This window comes from Castor canadensis, chromosome 7 (genome assembly GCF_047511655.1).
Source record: "Castor canadensis chromosome 7, mCasCan1.hap1v2, whole genome shotgun sequence".
Classification (NCBI taxonomy): domain Eukaryota; kingdom Metazoa; phylum Chordata; class Mammalia; order Rodentia; family Castoridae; genus Castor; species Castor canadensis.
The window spans coordinates 12,748,647-12,766,520 of record NC_133392.1 but is presented as its reverse complement, the minus strand read 5'-3'; the positions used below and the strand labels follow the sequence as shown (position 1 = coordinate 12,766,520).

The following is a 17,874-nucleotide window of genomic DNA, read 5'->3' as shown; positions in this document are numbered from 1 at the left end:
ACTTCTTGGCATCAATGTTGAGGAGTCATAATGGCAGGAAAACAAAAGGTCATTTTCCTCCTAGACGGTGGAGCCCGTTTCTCTATTTTACCTTTTTCTCCTGGTCCCGGTCCAATGACAAAAGTTATCATTCGGGGCAAATCTGACTAGCCCCTAGAGCACTAGTTTACCTGGCCTCTGGACTGCTCTTGGGAGACCTCCTCTTCTGTCACTCTTTCCTCATAGTACCTAAAACTCCAGTGTCTCGCTGGGACGGGATTTACTATCTCAATTAAAAGCTCAAATTCTCCTCCCCCCAGGCAGCTACCTCTGCTGCCCCCTCCTTCAGGAACAGAGAGATTCCACAGTATGGACTGATGAGATGAGTGTAGGGTGAGCCAGGACAGCCCTCCCTATTCAAATAAAACTCAAAAATCCCTCACAGTTTCCACACCCAAAACAATATCCCCTCAAGCCTGAGGGACGATGAGGCCTTATGCCTGTTCCTAAAAACAATAAGGGCTACTAATTAGTTGCTCCAGCCCCTATAATAAATTTAAAATTCTTATAAAAGTTAATTTTAAAATATAAGTTACAAACAACTGCAAAGGATATAGATAGGTAATAAATGTATTTTTTGAGAAGTTAAAGGAAAAAGGAATGGTTTTTTGGATGAGAAGGGATTTTGTAAAGAAGGGTTTATCCTAAAGATTGTTTCAAATAGGAACATAAGGACAAACCATCGAAGGGTTTAGTATGTTGTATGAAGGTCTGAGTAAGTTTTAAAAGTGCATAATAAAAAACTTCAGTGTGTGATAAAGTTGAAGTTGAATATAATCTAAGAGTTGCCTAAAAGATTTTTAGGGTCATATCAAACTAAAATCAAATCCTCTATGTCTATGAAATAACAAGGTTATCTTAATATTGTTCTGCTATGAGTAACATCTACAAAAAAACCATTACAGAGAAAGATTTTATCAAAGAAATTAACAGTGTTATCTAAATATGGTACAAGCATTTAAAAGGTTAAACGTGTCAATTTATATAAAATAATGAGCTAGAGCTCTCTTTTATCCAAGAGTGTTACATTTAAATCCTGACAGCCCCTGTCTCCCACAGGTCACCTACCTAGGTGTGGCCTTAAAGGGACAGACTCACTCCCTGAGACATAAATGCATCAACCCAATCTTCCGTCTCCCAACCCCCATACCATAAGACAGCTTACAGCTTTCCTGGCAGCTATAGGATTTTGCAGAATTTAGATCCCTAGGTTTGTAGTCCCTGAACAGACACCTTTTTATGCTCCTCCTAATATTCCTATTTGGGTCTTAGATAATGTATGGCCACCCATTTCTCTCTCTGTGGTTGGAGGGCTCTTGAAATTGTCTAGGGAAGAACATTTCACAGTGGTTCTCCTGGCCAATGCCTATCCTGATGCCTGTGTTCTTGCTGTTCTATTCTTAAGCTTCCTCCCTTGTATCACACTGCATGTCTGCTCTTGCTGATCAAAAATTTAACCAGCTTCTCCTCCAGGGATACCAACCTCTCCCTACACGAGGATAGTTGGCTGATACCCACCATGCAGAGGTTGGGGGATTGGCTCGAGACTCTCTATGACCTATGGCTACAAGGGAACTTCATCAACTTCAGGGAAGAGGAAATCTTCATTTTCAGAGCCTGGGTGTATACCATCATGAGACTCACCACCCCAACACTGTTTGCCAACTAACCCTCCCTTCCCCTACGCCACCCCTTGCCAGCTCAAAGAAGCCAGAGCGAACACAAAGCTCCCCTTCCTTAACAAACAAAAAAGGGAGGAATGTTGGCAATAATAGCACTGATAGGTTTCAGTTCTTACTGCAACCTTAAGCTTCTGTTTTCCAGGGTCACGGTCCTGCCTCAAGTCTAGCTTGAATTCTCCTTCTGCCCCAACCTCCAATCAGCATGAACCATAAGCTCCTAACCAATCAGATCATGCTGAGTCTCACTGAGGAGTATTTAAGCCCCTGCCTCCCCCCCCTTGGCTCTCTCCCTCTCCCATCCAGCAATAAAGAATCTCTTGGCCAGATCACTCCTCTCCACGTGGTCATTTTGGGGCCTACATTTCCAACAAAGAAGGTCATGTAGCATTAGGGTGAAGTAGCCTATAGAATTGCATGTAACCATATGTGTGTTAAACCGTGTTTTTTTATTATATTGTCTCTCTAACCTGCTTGCAAGGGTACATAAGGTGAGACCCTTTTTGTTCTCAGGGCACAGTCTTTGGACACAAGTCCGCTGGGTCTGTGCTGGCACAATAAAACACTGCTTCCTGCTAAACTGCCTCAGTGTCCCGTATCTCAGCTAGCAACCTCCCGCAACATATATACATTATGATACCAGTTCCAACAAACACATCTCACAAAATTCAAAATATTCAAAATTAAAAATAGAAAGTATTTGCTTTCTATAAACTATGCTATGATTTGCCACAGTTTTAAAATTCTCTGGTGTCTTCCAAAAATTAAAACAGGGCAGTCTCTTTCCTTGGCCAAGACCAAGAACATTTGACTTTGTTTGAAGTAGCAGCAAAAGGCAAGTACTGAGGCAGATTCCAATGACCAGACAGCTAATCTGGCCTGGCAGCACTTGAGGACAGGATACAATGAACGTGGTTACCGGCAAAGGTGCAAATGGGTAGAGGGTGGATGGAGACTGGCTGGAAAAGCGTGCAGACTTAGAAAGTAAAAAGAAGCTAGAGAAGAAGAGTTGGTCTGTGGAAAAACTGAAAGACAAAGTCTTAGGACTTGGAGACATGATAACATGGAGGGAAGGGATGGGGAGTGTGAAGGCAAGGGCTGATGGATAAAGTAAAAGTCAAAAGTCAACATCACAAGTGCCCAAATGTCTACCTGCTCCTCTTTAACTCTAGAGGCCATCAGCCAAGAAAATGCACTTTATTTCCTGCTCCACCTCCCCACCCACCTTGTCTCAGAATGGACAGGCCTCTCTACAGAAACTGAACACCCAGAAAACATTCACAGACTAACATTTGGCAGTTCCTCCACTAAACAGGAGCTCTGCATCCAACTGGGCTAATGTAAAGCCCAACACTTCAGACATAATAAGGCCCCCCATAAGCAGAGAAACACCAAGTCACCATTTTCAATTTTACATATGAATAGACAGCTCAGAATTAATGAAATTTGCAAAAAGACAATGGAAGATCAAAACAACAACAAAAAAGTCAGAGAACAGAAGAAAAATTCTTAAAAAAAAAAAAAAACCACTGTAATTGCTATTAGAAATAAAGTCAATAGTGGTCCATTTTCAAGGCAAGGCATTTAGCCCTAGCAGCTTGCTTTTGTATCAGCTTGTAGATGTTGGGGGAGGGGAACTGATAAGGGCACTTAAACTGGGAGGGATAAATCATGATAGAGTGGTGAGGGAATGGGTAAAAACTGTATATATGCCAGAAAGATAAAAACACTGCCATGAAAAAGAAGCAATCCAGATGCTTTAAAATTGAGAATACAGCCAGTGTTAAAAACCAACAGAAGGATGAATAAACATCAAGGAACTCTCCCAGAGCATTAACAGAAATAGAACATACCAAAATATAGTTAGCAGATTTAGATGGTCAAAACAAGAAGTTCAACAAATGACTGGAAATATTGAAATGTTAATGTAAGAAACGATCCCAGAAACTATCTCAAGGGGGAAAAAGTGCTACATGCAAAAAGAACAGGAATTGAAAAGGCACTTGACTTCTCCACTCATTGTAACATGCAAGCTTAAAGTCAATGAAGCCATATTTTTAAAATTCCCAGGCATCACCAAGTATGGCAACTCATGCCTATAATCCCAGTTTGAGGAGGCAAAAGTAGATGGATCTTGGTTCAAGGCTAGCCCTGAGCAAAAATTGTGAGACCCTATCTAAAAAATGACTAAAAGCAAAAAGGACTGGAGGTGTGGCTCAAGTGGTAGAGCACTTGCCAAAACCAAATTCCAGTACCACCACAAAAAAAAAAAATAAAAAGGCAAATTGGGCATGATGGTGCACACCTGTAATCCCTTGGGAGTCTTAAGGCAGTGAGGCAGGAGGATACAAAAGTTAACAATACCTTATCTCAAAAACAAAATACAAACCAAAGAGCTGAGAGTATGGCTCAATTGATAAGAGTATTTGCCTAGCCTTAAAACAAGGGGGGAAAAAAAAAATCCAAGCCAACTATCAGAATTCTAAACCCAAACCATCAATCAAGTATGATCAAGTATGAAAGCAGCAGGTGCCTGTCGCTCACACCTGTAATCCAAGCTGATCAGGAGGTTAGTGGTTCAAGGCCAATCCCAGGCAAACAGTTCTTGAGACCCTATCTTAAAAACCCTTCACAAAAAAGGGTTGGTGGAATGACTCAAGTTGTAGGCCCTGAGTCAAACCCCAGTACTGAAGGAAAAAAAAAAAAAAAAAAGAGCCGAAAGGAGCATTTACAGATAGGCAACACCTGAAACTTTATCATCCACATTCTCTGTGTTAGGAAGCTACTGTAAGACATGTTTTACACACATAGGTGCAAATGGAAAAAGGAACACATAAGCAATCATAGGGGCTGGGGGGTTTAGCTCAGTGGTAGAGCATTTGTCTCTTGTTCAGCATGTACTAAATCCTGAGTGTTATCACCACTAAGTACACACCCATAATCCCAGCACTCGGGAGGCTGAGGCAGGAGCACTGCACAGCAGCTTGGGCTACAGAGTGAGACCTGTTTGTTTGTTTAAAAGAAAAAAAAGCAATCGTTCCATCTACCTGGGAAGTTGAAGACTGGCAACCACGCATTGGCCGTAAGAAATAAACAAGAGCAAAAGGAATGACAGCTTCACAGGTAGACAAAAACCAATTTGTTTTGAGCATTTCAAATACACCATTCATTAGATGGTGAATCTAATGAAGTTGTTGGAAAGTTTTAAGAATAAGCCCAGCAAAACTTACGCAAGCACAAACAAGGAAACTAAAAGGCAAGTTCTAGTGAGAGAAAACGTAACTGAGTACGCTTTAGGCCCTTCAGTGAATATTTACATTGTTATAAATACGGCTTTTTGACTAAACCAAAACTTGTAGTATCACAAGAATTTGAGAGATTGAGGTAAATAAACGTATAGGAGAATTAAATTCTCATCTTAAACCAGAGGAAACCAACAATATACAGTAGAAAGGTGATAAACTAAGCAACAACAACATATTACCACATAGGAGTGTGGACAAATACCAGAATAGCTAAATCAATCAAAGGCAAATTCTCAAATTCTCTTTCTTTGAGAATGGGTAGGGGTGTGGCAGGGAGCCACTGATTTTCTGTCTTTTCATACAATTTGGGTTTTTAAATTATAAACCTGTATTATTTTAGAGCAAAGTTTGTTTGTTTGTTTTAAAGCCAACAAGTCTAGTGAATCTCAAATTCTCAAAAATGGAAAAAGAAATACATTGAAATTAAATTTTTATTTCAGATTTCTAATATTCTAAAGCACAGGAAATGAGAAAGCCCAGGAGTTACCCAGTGCTTCTGGACCTTTCTACCTGAATGCCCTTCAAAAGAGACATGCACACCCACACCTTTATTTCCTCTAAACCTGGGTCAAAGTCAGGGCCAGCTACCAAGTCATCCAAACCAACAATCAATCTTGACTATTCATCCTCCCTCCCTCCCTTCCAATTTTGTAGACTCTAGTTCCTAAGTATCTCCAAAATCTGAAACCTCCTTGCTTCCAAAGCTTTACTTGCTCAGGCCTCTATGCCTTGCCTACACTGCAATCACTGTAACCCCTAAACAACCTCTAAGCTCCATTCTCTCCACACTCACATTAAGGCAAATCTCACCAAGATGACTCCCTAATCCCCTTCATTGGCTCCCATTTCTCTACTAAAGAAAACCCCTCCTCTAGTATGGAGCGTCCTTCACTATCTAGCCATTGCTGTCTATCCAGGCTTAATTTGTGCCACTTCCTCCTCACACCCTGTATTCCAAAAACAGTTTCAACTCTAGGCCTTTGATACAGGCTGCCCTTCTGCAAGGAAGTCTAAATCCAGTTTTTATCTACCTCTCCATCCTCCTGGCAAACTTCTCTTCATTTTCATAAGAATTCTGTTCTCTATTCTATCAAGTATGTACACAACATTATGGTAGCATTTAAGCAAAATATACCATCATTCTGTCTCTCCACCATCTCCCACACTGTCTCATTCATTATCAGAAGCTAAAATTCACCTCTGCATATAATACAAAACAAACACTTGTTGAATAAAATATTCAGATGCCAAATCAGCACACCTACAACTACATATTACAGATCTACAGCCAAAAGTAGGAAGAAAAGTAGGTCACTTGCAATGGGATAACAACAATAAATTTTTACACAGTGCTTAACAGTTTACAGTATGACTATATATGGTCTATAACTCACACTTACAGTTTACAGAGGAAGTAAACAGCACTGATTTTCTTTAGGGATTTGGGACTGAGCCCTACATAAACATTAAAATGGCTTTCTCCTACAACTTCACCAATGACATGAGTTATGTGTGTAAGAAAATGGAAAGGCAAAAGTCCCAATAAGATCCTGTAGTTTAGCCAATAGATCAGGATTGGGATGATGTGTGCTGCAGCATAGCCCCAGGCAAGCTGGTAGACAAGATGCCAAACACCACCAAAGAAGCTGCAAAAGGTGCATATTTTAAGACCTGAGCACATAAATGGATCTCCTGTAAAAGACTCAACCCATCTGCAAACTAGCAAATAGGTCCCAGTTGACTAAAGGAGAACTTTAGGATTTAATAAAATCAGTTATCCTTTCAGTCAATTCAAAAACCATTTTTAATACACTTTTGAATCAAGATTTTAGAAACAGAACAATTTCCTTCAGATCAACTGAAAATACTCTGAATGAAGTTTGTGTTCAGGTGGGAGGGGATTAGTGGTGCTCGGGGTTAACAAGTCTTAGATTGTGGCACGTTACCATTAGTCAATGCACGATCCCTCCATTCATTCTTTTTTTCCTTCCTTCCATGCTTATTTATCCTCATAACCCCAGTCCTGCATACTCTCCTCCCCAACACAGTAAGGGAACCATTCCACTCTAATATATTTGGAATATGAGCAGATGTGGCCTTCTGATGTGCTACATCAGATGTGCTAATCCAAGCAGATGCTCTAAAAGCCAATGTTTTCTGTCTGCTCTTCATCTCTGCCAAGAATGGCAGAGTTCAGAAAAGAGCTGTCTGCTCTTCACAATGAGAAGACATGAAGAGCCACAGTCAACTCTCAGCCCCTAATGTAGCAAGCGCAAGAAATAACCCTGTGCTATTATGTAAGCACCTGCGATTTCGGGGTATTTAGAAAGCTGACATGAATGGAAAGTTAAAGTAAAAAATTAGGTTCCACCAGGGAGACACATCTGAGTGAGATTTAGAGGGTCAAATCAAAGCAAAGGACTCATTATTGTTCCTGGTGGTTCTGCTAAGCACAGACATGAGAGAGTTCATGGCAGTTCCAGTGTCTGGTCACTAACTCTGGGGATGAGGGAAGGACAGGTGATGATGTGAGAGTGGCAACAAGGGCAGCAGCCTGCTCTCTGGCATGCAGCTTCAGCAGAACAGCCTCACTGACGTGCAGCCTTCTAATCTTCCCAAAGATTTGAAAAGCACCTAATTCCCGGTATTAAACCCCTTCTTGCTTTTGGACACCTAGAGTGATTTCTTGCACTGAACTGTGACTGACAAAGTACTCGGAAACTGTGACTGACAAAGTACTTACAGGAAACAGGTTCTCAAAAACTAGGAAGCTAGTTTTAGTTTTCTCATTTCTTTGGATTTAAAGGCAGTGATGACACTGGCACCACTGGAAAACATGGTCTAGGAGTGCTTAGAATGCAGCAGCAAAGATCTACTTAAATAATCTTGGACATCTTGAATAAAGTTCTCAGAAAAACACTCAGGCCATCCTGGTATGGTAGTCATAATGGAAATAAGAAATACAAGGATTTCAGAGTGGGCTGTCTGATACAGCAGAAAGTTAAAGAAAAGATTAGCTCAATTGATGGTCATGCTCCCATCCAAGGATCTTTTAATTCTTACAGTTACCAGGCTGACATACCAAAAAACAAGACGAGAATGGCTCTGAGGGTAGAATTACCATGTAAATTTAATGCACAGTCTATACAAACTTACGAGAAAGTACAGGGCAATAACTGTGAAAAAGCAGGACCCTGAGACCCAAAATAGAGCCAGTATGGTACAACCTGATCAATCTGAGAAGCTGGCCTCACAAAGCTCACTGAGCCTTCTCTGTCTAAGAAACACCTCTCCTGTGCAGTATACAGCTAGCTTCACTTGACTGAAGACCCTACTATGATACTATGTGAAACCTCAAAAGGGAGCTTCTCTCATGCCTTACCTCTGAGCTGCTTTCACTGCCTCCAGTCCTCTAGAATTAGATTTCCCGGGGAACAAAATAGCAACCCTAAATGAACAGCAGACAGCTTACATTCCAGAAGAACTGTAAGACTTCAATACTTGATACTGACAGAAACCTGGGAATACACGTGGGAACTGATGTGAGAATGCCAAACAGGGAAGGAAGAACCAACTTTAGGTAACACTTGTTACCAAAAGGAATGCACTTGCTAAGGATTCTCTATTCACCAAACCACCTCAACAAGCTAGGTCCGGTTCCCAGCAGTTTGTCCTATGAAATGACTGAAATCTGGACTCAATGTCAGCCTGCATTAAAAACAGTTGGAACTCCTGCTTGAATTTTTTTTTTCCTTTGGTGGTACTGAGGTTTGAACTCAGAGCCTCACGCTTGCTAGACAGGTGCTTTACCACTTTGGCCACTCTGTCAGCCCTTCCTGCTTGAATCTTTAAGAGCAGATAAGACACTGAAAATGAAAGGATCAATGAGCATGAAGACACAGTAATAAAAACTACCCAAAGTGATTCACAGAAAGGAAACAAAAAGAAAATGAACCAAGCCTTAGTAACCCATGGTACAATAATAATAAATAACCTAACATATTATAACATATGGGAGGGAGGGGCAGTGAAAAAAAGGGCTAATTTTCCAAATTTCTGAAACCTCACAAATTCAAGAAACTCAAAAACACCAAAAAAGATAAACATAGCCACTCCAAGAGCATCACAATCATATTGCTGAAAACATAAAGTGAAAATCTTTAAAGCAGTCAGAAAAAGAGGACATTTATAGAAAGGAATAAAGACTATTCAGACAGTCAATAGGAAACAATGCAGATCAGGAAGACAATGGAAAGTGTAATAGGAAAAACTAAACAAAAAAGGTATGTATATGGAATCCTATATCCAATAAAAATATCCTTAGAAAATGAAGGTAAAATAAAGACTTCCACAAACAAAAGCTATATAAATCCAAGGCCAAAAGAACTACACTATAACGTCTTAAAGTGAAAGAAAAGTAAGAGACAGAAACCTGGATCAAAGGAAAGAACAATAAAAGAAATAGTAACTATTTAGATTTCTTCCCTAGTTTTTGATTATTTAAAAATTAAATTCCACACCTTATGATTCTATTGCTATAAGAAACCCAGGACAGGTAAACCCATTGAGACAGAAAGCAGATTGGGAGCTGCAGCAGCCAGGGGAGGGAGGAAAGGGGAGCAACTGCCTAGTGGGTATGAAAAGTCACCGTGGGACGAGAACATTGTTCTGGGAACTAGAGAGTAGCTGCACAACACTGGGATGTACTGAATGCCACTGAACTGCTTGCTCTAAAATGGCTAGTTCTATGTTATATGAATTCCACTCCACATTTAAAAAGAGATAAGTGGCTGTTCACATCAAGATTATTAAGCATACTTTGGTTATGATATATATAGAAGCAGACTATATGACAGCAATGTGTGACAAAAATAGCACAAAGGACAGCATAGAAAAAAATGGAAGTGTACTGCTATTAGGTTTTTACATCATATGTGAAGTAGTCTAGCACTATTTGAAGGCACACTGTTATAAGTTAAATTTTCATATTGTAAATCCTAGAATAACCACCAAAGAGCAAAAGAGCATGCTAACTCAGAAACAACAAAATCATAAAAAATAACCAAAAAGAAGAAAGGAAAAGGGAAAATTAAAAAGAGAAAAACAGATGAGTTAAGAGAAAACAAGTATCAAGACAATAGATTTAAACCTGATCTTAAACGTGAACTGTCTCATTACTGCAATTAAAAGACAGAGGTTGCCAGACTAGATTTTCTAAAAACAATCTAACCATAGGATGTGTATAAGAAATGCACTTTACACAAATAGGTTAAAAATAAAATAACTGGAAAAAAATGTATCACACAAACATTCGTAAAAATCCTGGAAGGCAGTCTTCAGGGTAAAGAATATTACCAGGGATAGACACTCTATCATGATAAAACAGCTAATTCTTTAAGAAGACACAACAATCCTAAACATGATATACCAAATAAGGGATTTATGGACAGAATTGAAATCCATACATATATGGTCAGTTATTTTCTCACAAAGTTGCCAAAATGACTCAGTAAGAATAATCTTTTCAACAAACAGTGCTGACACAATTAGACATCTGTATGAAAAAGGACCTTCAATCTTTATCTCACACTATACACATGTACACAACTCATAATTCAGATCATAGATCTAAACACAATACAGGAGAAAATCTTCCTGGCTTTGGGGTAGGCAAGTGTTTCTTAGGATTACAAAAAGCACAAGGAATAAAAGAAAAAATTGATAAATTAGTTGACATCAAAATTTAAAACATCTGCTATTCAGAAGATATTTTTAATGCAAAAACAACTTACAAAGCGAAGACATTCATAAATATATATTATCTGACAAAATGTACAGCCAAATTTTGCAACGAATTCTTTTACTTCATTTTATTTTATTCTTTTGGCAGTACTGGGGTTTGAACTCAAAGCCTCATGCTTGCTAGACAGGCACTCTACCACTTGAGCCACTCTGCCAAGTGGTGTTGCATAATTTCGAGATAGGGTCTCAAGAACCATTTGCTCCAGCTAACTTGGAACTGAGATCCTCCTAATCTCTGCCACCTGGGTAGCTTGGATTACAGGCATAAACCATGGGCACCCAGCTGCAATAAATTCTTTAAACACAGTAAGACAACCCCAGAAATGAGCAAAAGATCTGAACATATTCTCACAAAATTATAAGATCAGAAATCATATGAAAAAGCCAAAGGCTATGTAAAAGGGAAATGCAAAATAAAAGCACAATGAAATATCACTCCTCACTCTTACAAATGCTAAAACTTAAGACTGACAATGGACTGGAGGTCTAGCTCAAGTGGTGAGCACCTGCTTTGTGAAGTCAAAGCTCTGAATTAAAACACCAGTCCCACCAAGAAGAAAAAAAAAAGTAGTTAAGACTGACAATAGTCAGCAAAGCATGCCTGTAATCCCAGCTACTTGGAAGGCAGAGATAGGATGGTGGTCAGCCAAATACACAAGATGCCCTAAAAGCAAAAAGGACTGGGGCATGCCATGCCTCAAATAATAGAATGCTTGCCTAGCAAGCACAAGGTCCAGTCCAATGCCCAGTACCACACATACACAAAAAAGAAAAAAAGACTCAAAATACTAAGAACGAGGAACCTAGCCAGTCCAAGTTTCAGAAAATATTTGGAGCAATGGGTGTTGTTATATATTACCAATGGCAGCCACTGTGGAAAACAATTTGGTAGTTTCTCAGAAAGTTAAACATATAATTCATAGGTGACCCAAGAATTCCACTTGTAGGTATTTATATGAAAATCTATGCCTACACAAAACCTAATACATGGTTGTTCACGGCAGCTTTATTCATAAAAGCCAAAACTAAAGACAACTTGAATGAGGAAGAGATAAACAATGTACGGTATATCAAAAAGAGAAAAAAGCCATAAAAAGCCAAAATAAAAATAAATATCCAATACATGTAAGAACACAGAAAAACCTAAAAAATAGGGCAAGGGAAAGAAGCCAAACTACTATAGATTGTGATTCCATCTATATGAAATCCTCTGGTGACAAAAAACAGACCCTGGATCCTGGGGTCACTGGACAATGGACAGACATCTTCAGAATGTTAATAGGAAAAACAAAACAAAAATGTTGTGTATACAGAATCCTATATCCAATAAAAATATCCTTAGGAAATGAAGGTAGAATAAAGACTTCCACCAATAAAAGTTGTATAAATCCAAGGCGACAGAACTACACTATAAGATCCTGGACCACAGGCTGTGAAGAAGCACAGGTGTACTCCGGAGTGATGGAAATGTTTCCTCGTTGGTCCTCACACATTCCTACAGGTCTAAGTGTGCCAAGAACACAAAGCCCTGGACAACCCATCTTACACCTGGGCTATTTCTGCACCTAGGAACCTTGAAAGATGAGGCAACATCTTCCCCAGAAACAAAGCAAGATGGCTTACTGTTTTCTGTAAAAGCACTGGGTTCTCAGCTGTAACACAAACCTACTAAGCTTCCATCTTGCCACAGTGTGTCATCCTTGTGGAACTTGAAGGGAAGAGGAACTTAGGCAACTATGGTGATTCCTAAACTGCTTGCTGTGCTGTAAATAATACATTCCTTTGTCTCTGTCTCTGAATGTCAGCATTCAGTAATAACAGTAATAGGTTAGCTTTTAGCTTGCAGGTAGGATAAAATCAAATCCCAGACCAGTTACATGGTAAAAAAAACTGATCAAACTGCATGCACACCTAAAATGGGTACATATCATTGAATATAAATGGAAGAGGGAGAAGAGGTATAGAAGGAAGGCAAGGAAAAAGACAAAGGAGAAGAAAATGAGAAAAAATTAAAAGAGGAGGGAGGGAGGGAGGCTGTGACACAAGAAATTCCTTAGTATGTGGAGGAATGAATCAACTTATGCAGACAGGAATATAGTGTATTTAGCATATCTAACCCCTATACACACTCCTAAGCTGTGCTGAGAATGCCCTTCACCAAAGAATTGAGAAGTACACTAGTGAGGGATGCACTAATATACTTGGGGGGGAAAAAAACGCTGTAGTAGTTGTCCTTTGCACTTCTGGGTTAAACATGGTTAATATTCCCATTAAAAGTGGCTCTATGATTTCAATGGGAAAAATTCCATAGTGACAAAGGACAAGTAGAAACAACTCCTAGATATAAAGTGAGCATGATTATTTTAATATGAAGCAGGGCCAGCTGTGGCCAGTTATCGGAATGTCTAGGCTCTCTAGTGGTGGCTAATCATGGTGTCCTGAGGAAAAACAGACAAGCACAATACTAAGGTATTGATCTATACAATGGGAGCAGGAAAGAAAAGCCTGTAGGTATATCAGAGGTCACAACTGAGCCACCACAATGAAAAGCCAAGAGTTCTCAGCTAATACCCAGACTGAGTCTGTTCAAACACAGGATCCCCAGAACACAGGAGAGGAAAGCTTCCAAATTTGCTTCCAGAACATACTTAATGATGCTTATGCTTTGTTTCCCTCTCTGAGTTTGTGTTTTATATATAAGATGCCTATTCAAGAACCATTATTTCTGATATAGAATAACAATATACTTTTAAATCACTAGGATGTAGACGTCCCATGAGTCCCAGTAAGTCTGGGTAAGAATTTGTCATATTGCCCATGCATTTATCTTTCCTTCTGAAGACAAGACTTTGGGGACAAAAAACTGTGGGTTAACTCTACAATAGTGCATCTTTGGAACCCGATGTAGAATAGCAAAATAATTTGAAATGCCATTGAAAAAAAACAAAAAAGAGTATACTTAAAAATCTTCTTCCTTAGGCTGAAGACATGGCTCAAGCAATTGAGTGCCTGCCTAACAAGCCAAGGTCCTGAGTTCAAACACCAACAAGTACCACAGGAAAAAAAAAAAGACTTCCTTCTAGCCTTTTCCAACAGAACACACAGCTATTTAAAAAAGAGACAGTATATTTGGAAAACAGAAATCACTCAGCTTTTTCAAGGATTACTCAATACCGGCTCCTAAGCTGATGATAGTATCTACTACCCATAAGGGACCAAAATGTCACTGTGGTAAACCAGTCAGATCAGGAAGGGCATATAATAAATGATGTTTTGGCTTCAATCTATCTCACAGTGGGACCAGTGGATCCATGATCCCACCCTATAATTTACCCTGTTCCTAAACACACAGAAAATACTTTCCTGACCTGTGGAGGCAAGGCTATAATGTAGGAGGACCAAATGGAACCCCCTTAGAGGAGCCCCAACCTACCAAAATAACCCAAAGCAATAAACAGCACATGCCAGTCGGAATTATAAAGAATGATACCAACTTCAAAGACCTGACAGTGATTGTTATGACATTCCCATTTCACTACCCTAATTGGCCAGAGCAGAGGAGATGGGTCTTGGACAATGAGGATTACGGTAAATCACATCTAGTGGTGCATGAACTGTAGTACTGATCCAGACAAGGCTTGACTACTGGGACCTAGCATGTACCCATCAAGTTTTCTGTATTTCAATGGTAGAAACCACCAAACGCCATTTTCACCTGACAGTCTACCTTTACTGTCTTGGCTCAGGGCTACATCCACACTAGCTATCTTTCATTTTCTGGTCCACAAAGACCTTGGGCATCTAACAGCACAAAAGTTCACTACACTGTAATTCCCACAAGCTAGTTAAGTTTTCCTACATCCAAATATTCCCACCCACACCTGGCACTATTCAGCTTTCTAATTATTGTCAACCTAAAGACAAAAAGACATTCCAACCTGTTTTAGTCTGTATGTCTCTAATAATACCTTCATCTATTCCTATGCGTTCTTTTTTAGAGGAAACTACTCATTAATAGCCTATCATTCTAAAAAAAAAAAAAAAAAAAAAAAGTAGCTGCCCTTTTATTGTTATGTTGCCTCTTATCTAGTCAAAAATTCCCTGTCAATTTTAGACACTACAAGTATCTTATTCTTTCATCTTTTGCCGAATGAAATTCTTATTTTTTATATACCAAATTTTCTATTAATTGGGGAGAAGGGGAGGTGGCCAAATAATGTATACACATGTAAGTAATTGTGAAAAAAAAAAGTTTAAAAGAAAAAAGTTTACTAATTTTTCACAGTATAGGCTTTTGAATCTTTAATAAGTCCTTCCCCATCCCAAGGGAAAGAGCTTCTTCAACATTTTTCTACCAACTGTACAGTTGGTTTTTTTTTTTAAAATACATTTAGGTTTTGAATTCATTGTCTATCCTGTCATTGTTATCCTGCTATTGTGTCAAGTTTGTTCTCCACATGAGCCCATCCCTAGACTCCAAATATACATAGGTAATTCTCTGCCCTCTAATTTGTTCCCTTGGACTTTTTTTTTTTCTTTCTGTTCTTGTACTTATACCAGTAGTATTACCACTTTGAAATATTATCTTAACTTCTGATAAGGCAAGTCACCCCCAAAACAAATGCTTAAAAGTGATTTACTCATTCACAAACTTTATTACACCCACCATACAAATTTTAGATTTAGATTATTTGTCAAACAAACCAAATGTACTGTGGATGCCATTTAAATTGAATTTCTAGGTCAGCATGATACATTCTTATAATACTAAGTAATTTGATTCAAGAGCATATACACATGTGCTACTTATCTAGATCATCCTCAGTTCCTTTTTAAAGCTTTAAAGTTTCTCTTTAAAGGTCCTATGTGTTCTTGAGTTATTATAGTTTTGTTGCTATTATTGTTTATGACATCTACTTTTTACTACCTTTACTAGTTGTGTAAATATTACTATTTTTTATAGGTTGTTCTTAAATCTAACAATTCTTGTAAAATCTTACTAGTTTAAATTTCTTTCTTAGTCAGATGCCAGTGGCTCACACCTATAATCCTAGCAACTCAGGAGGCAGAGATCAGAAGGATCTCATTCAAAGCCAGTCAGAGCAAATAGTTTGAGACCCTATCTCAAAAATACTCAACATAAAAAAAGGGAGGCTGGAGGAGTGGCTCAAGTTGTAGAGTGACTGTTTAGCAAGCATGATGCCCTTAGTTCAAACTTGAGTACCATCAAAAAAAAAAAAAAAAAAAAAAAGGTTATTTCTTGGTTTTAACAGTACTTCTTGATAAGTGATCATACTTCTGCAAATTCTGAATTTTACTGCTTCCCCTCCAGTCTCAACACCTTCTCTCTCTCCTCCTCCCCACCCTTATAGTGTTAACCAGGACCTGTCTTATATGTTAAACAGTAACAGAGATGGGGCCATCCTTAACTTGTTATCATCTTAAAGTGAGTATGTATCTTAAATGTCTCCATTTAGTAGTATTATCTGCTGTAGGTTTTTGGTAATGACTTTTATCTAATTATACTCCTAGCTTGCTAAGTTTGATCATAAATAGGTGTTGGCTCTTCTCAAGTGGTTTTATGGCATCAATTGAGAAAACCATGATTTTTTCTTTCATAGACTAATGAGAAATTACACTAATAGATTACAGATGTTGGGGCATGCATACATTCCTAGGACAAATCTATCAACCATGATTCTTTTATACAGGGCTCAATTTGAAACTAATTTTGTCTACAATTTTCATTTCTATGCTAATAAGTGAAACAAAACTTTTTAACTAGTTATAGAATCAAGATTTCACTAACCCCTCAAAAATGGGCTTGGCATTCTTTTTCCATTTTCTAGGACTTGTAAAAAGAAGTGTTATTTAAGTTCATTTATAAGAGCATCTGGATCCAGAGATTTTGAAAGGGGAGACCTTTAAGGTTACTACTTAAGTTTATTAAATACTAACTCAAGCTTTCTTTCGACCCAGTTAAGTGCTCTAACAATTATGTTTTAATTCACCTAGGTTTTAAAATTCATTGGCACACAGTAATTAATGTTTTCTAAAATCTAATAGTTGCATTTCCATTCATTTATTTTATTTGCATCTCTTTTCTTCCTTGATCAGTCTTATCAGAGGCCTTCCTAGCTTATTAATCTTTTCAAAGAACAATCATTTTGAGTTTGGCAAACTTGTTCTCAACTTCACTTCTTTCTGCTTGTTTTTAAATCTCTTTGAGGAGCTTTAAGAACTAATGCAAGCTTCTTTCAGCATCTAGGTAAATCACCCTGCCACTCTGCACAAGGTCTGGTTTCACAATGTAGCCTTTAACACACAAACACCACCATATAAATGTTAACCTCATATATGTACAATAGGGAAAATCATACACAAGTCTTACCAATCACACCTACACACCTGTGTCTTTGACTAAAGCAGTATCTTGAAGGCAAGTTAATAGAGTTGTGTGCTGTTCCCATAAAACTTTCTGTGTAAGGTTGTAACTACATATGTGCATCAGGGCAAATACTTTCTCCACCGCTAAGTGGACAATTACTGGTACAGCTTGATAAAATTAGTAACTAGAAATGAAATCTCCAGATGCCATTTTAAACTTGCAGTTACTAACAGGAGAAAAACCTGGCTGTGATGATCACATTCACTTTCACCACACCACCACCAACAGAGAAAAAACAAAGCAAAAGTACACTTTTCCTAGCTATGGAAGTATACATCCTGGTAGGGGGCATTCCGGATTACTTTTGCCTGCGACTGAGTGGTAAGGCAGATCCCTAAGAAAAGTTCAACGTGCAACAGAATCTTGGGTTTGGGCACACGCTGAATTTCTTCTCTGAAAAATGACTTTACACATTAGTTTCAAAAAGACTGTCTCAGCTCCCACTGCACCAGGAAGCAACATCCCAGCAGCATGCAAAAAAAGTGTAGAGAAGAAAAAGAAGGTATGTGGATACAAGTCAACTTTCAGATTCCCGACTTGTTTCCCGAAGACCTAACCGCAAGCACGAGGCCCCAAGCTACCAATTTTTTTTTTCTCTCTG

The 17,874-nt window shown here is 38.6% G+C and overlaps 1 protein-coding gene across 1 annotated transcript in view; it reads right to left on the bottom strand.

The window, feature by feature from the left end:
- Positions 1 to 17,874, bottom strand: part of Cacul1 (CDK2 associated cullin domain 1) — an 80,556-nt gene that overhangs the window by 61,689 nt on the left and 993 nt on the right. The gene's annotated exons all lie outside the window — the stretch shown is intronic.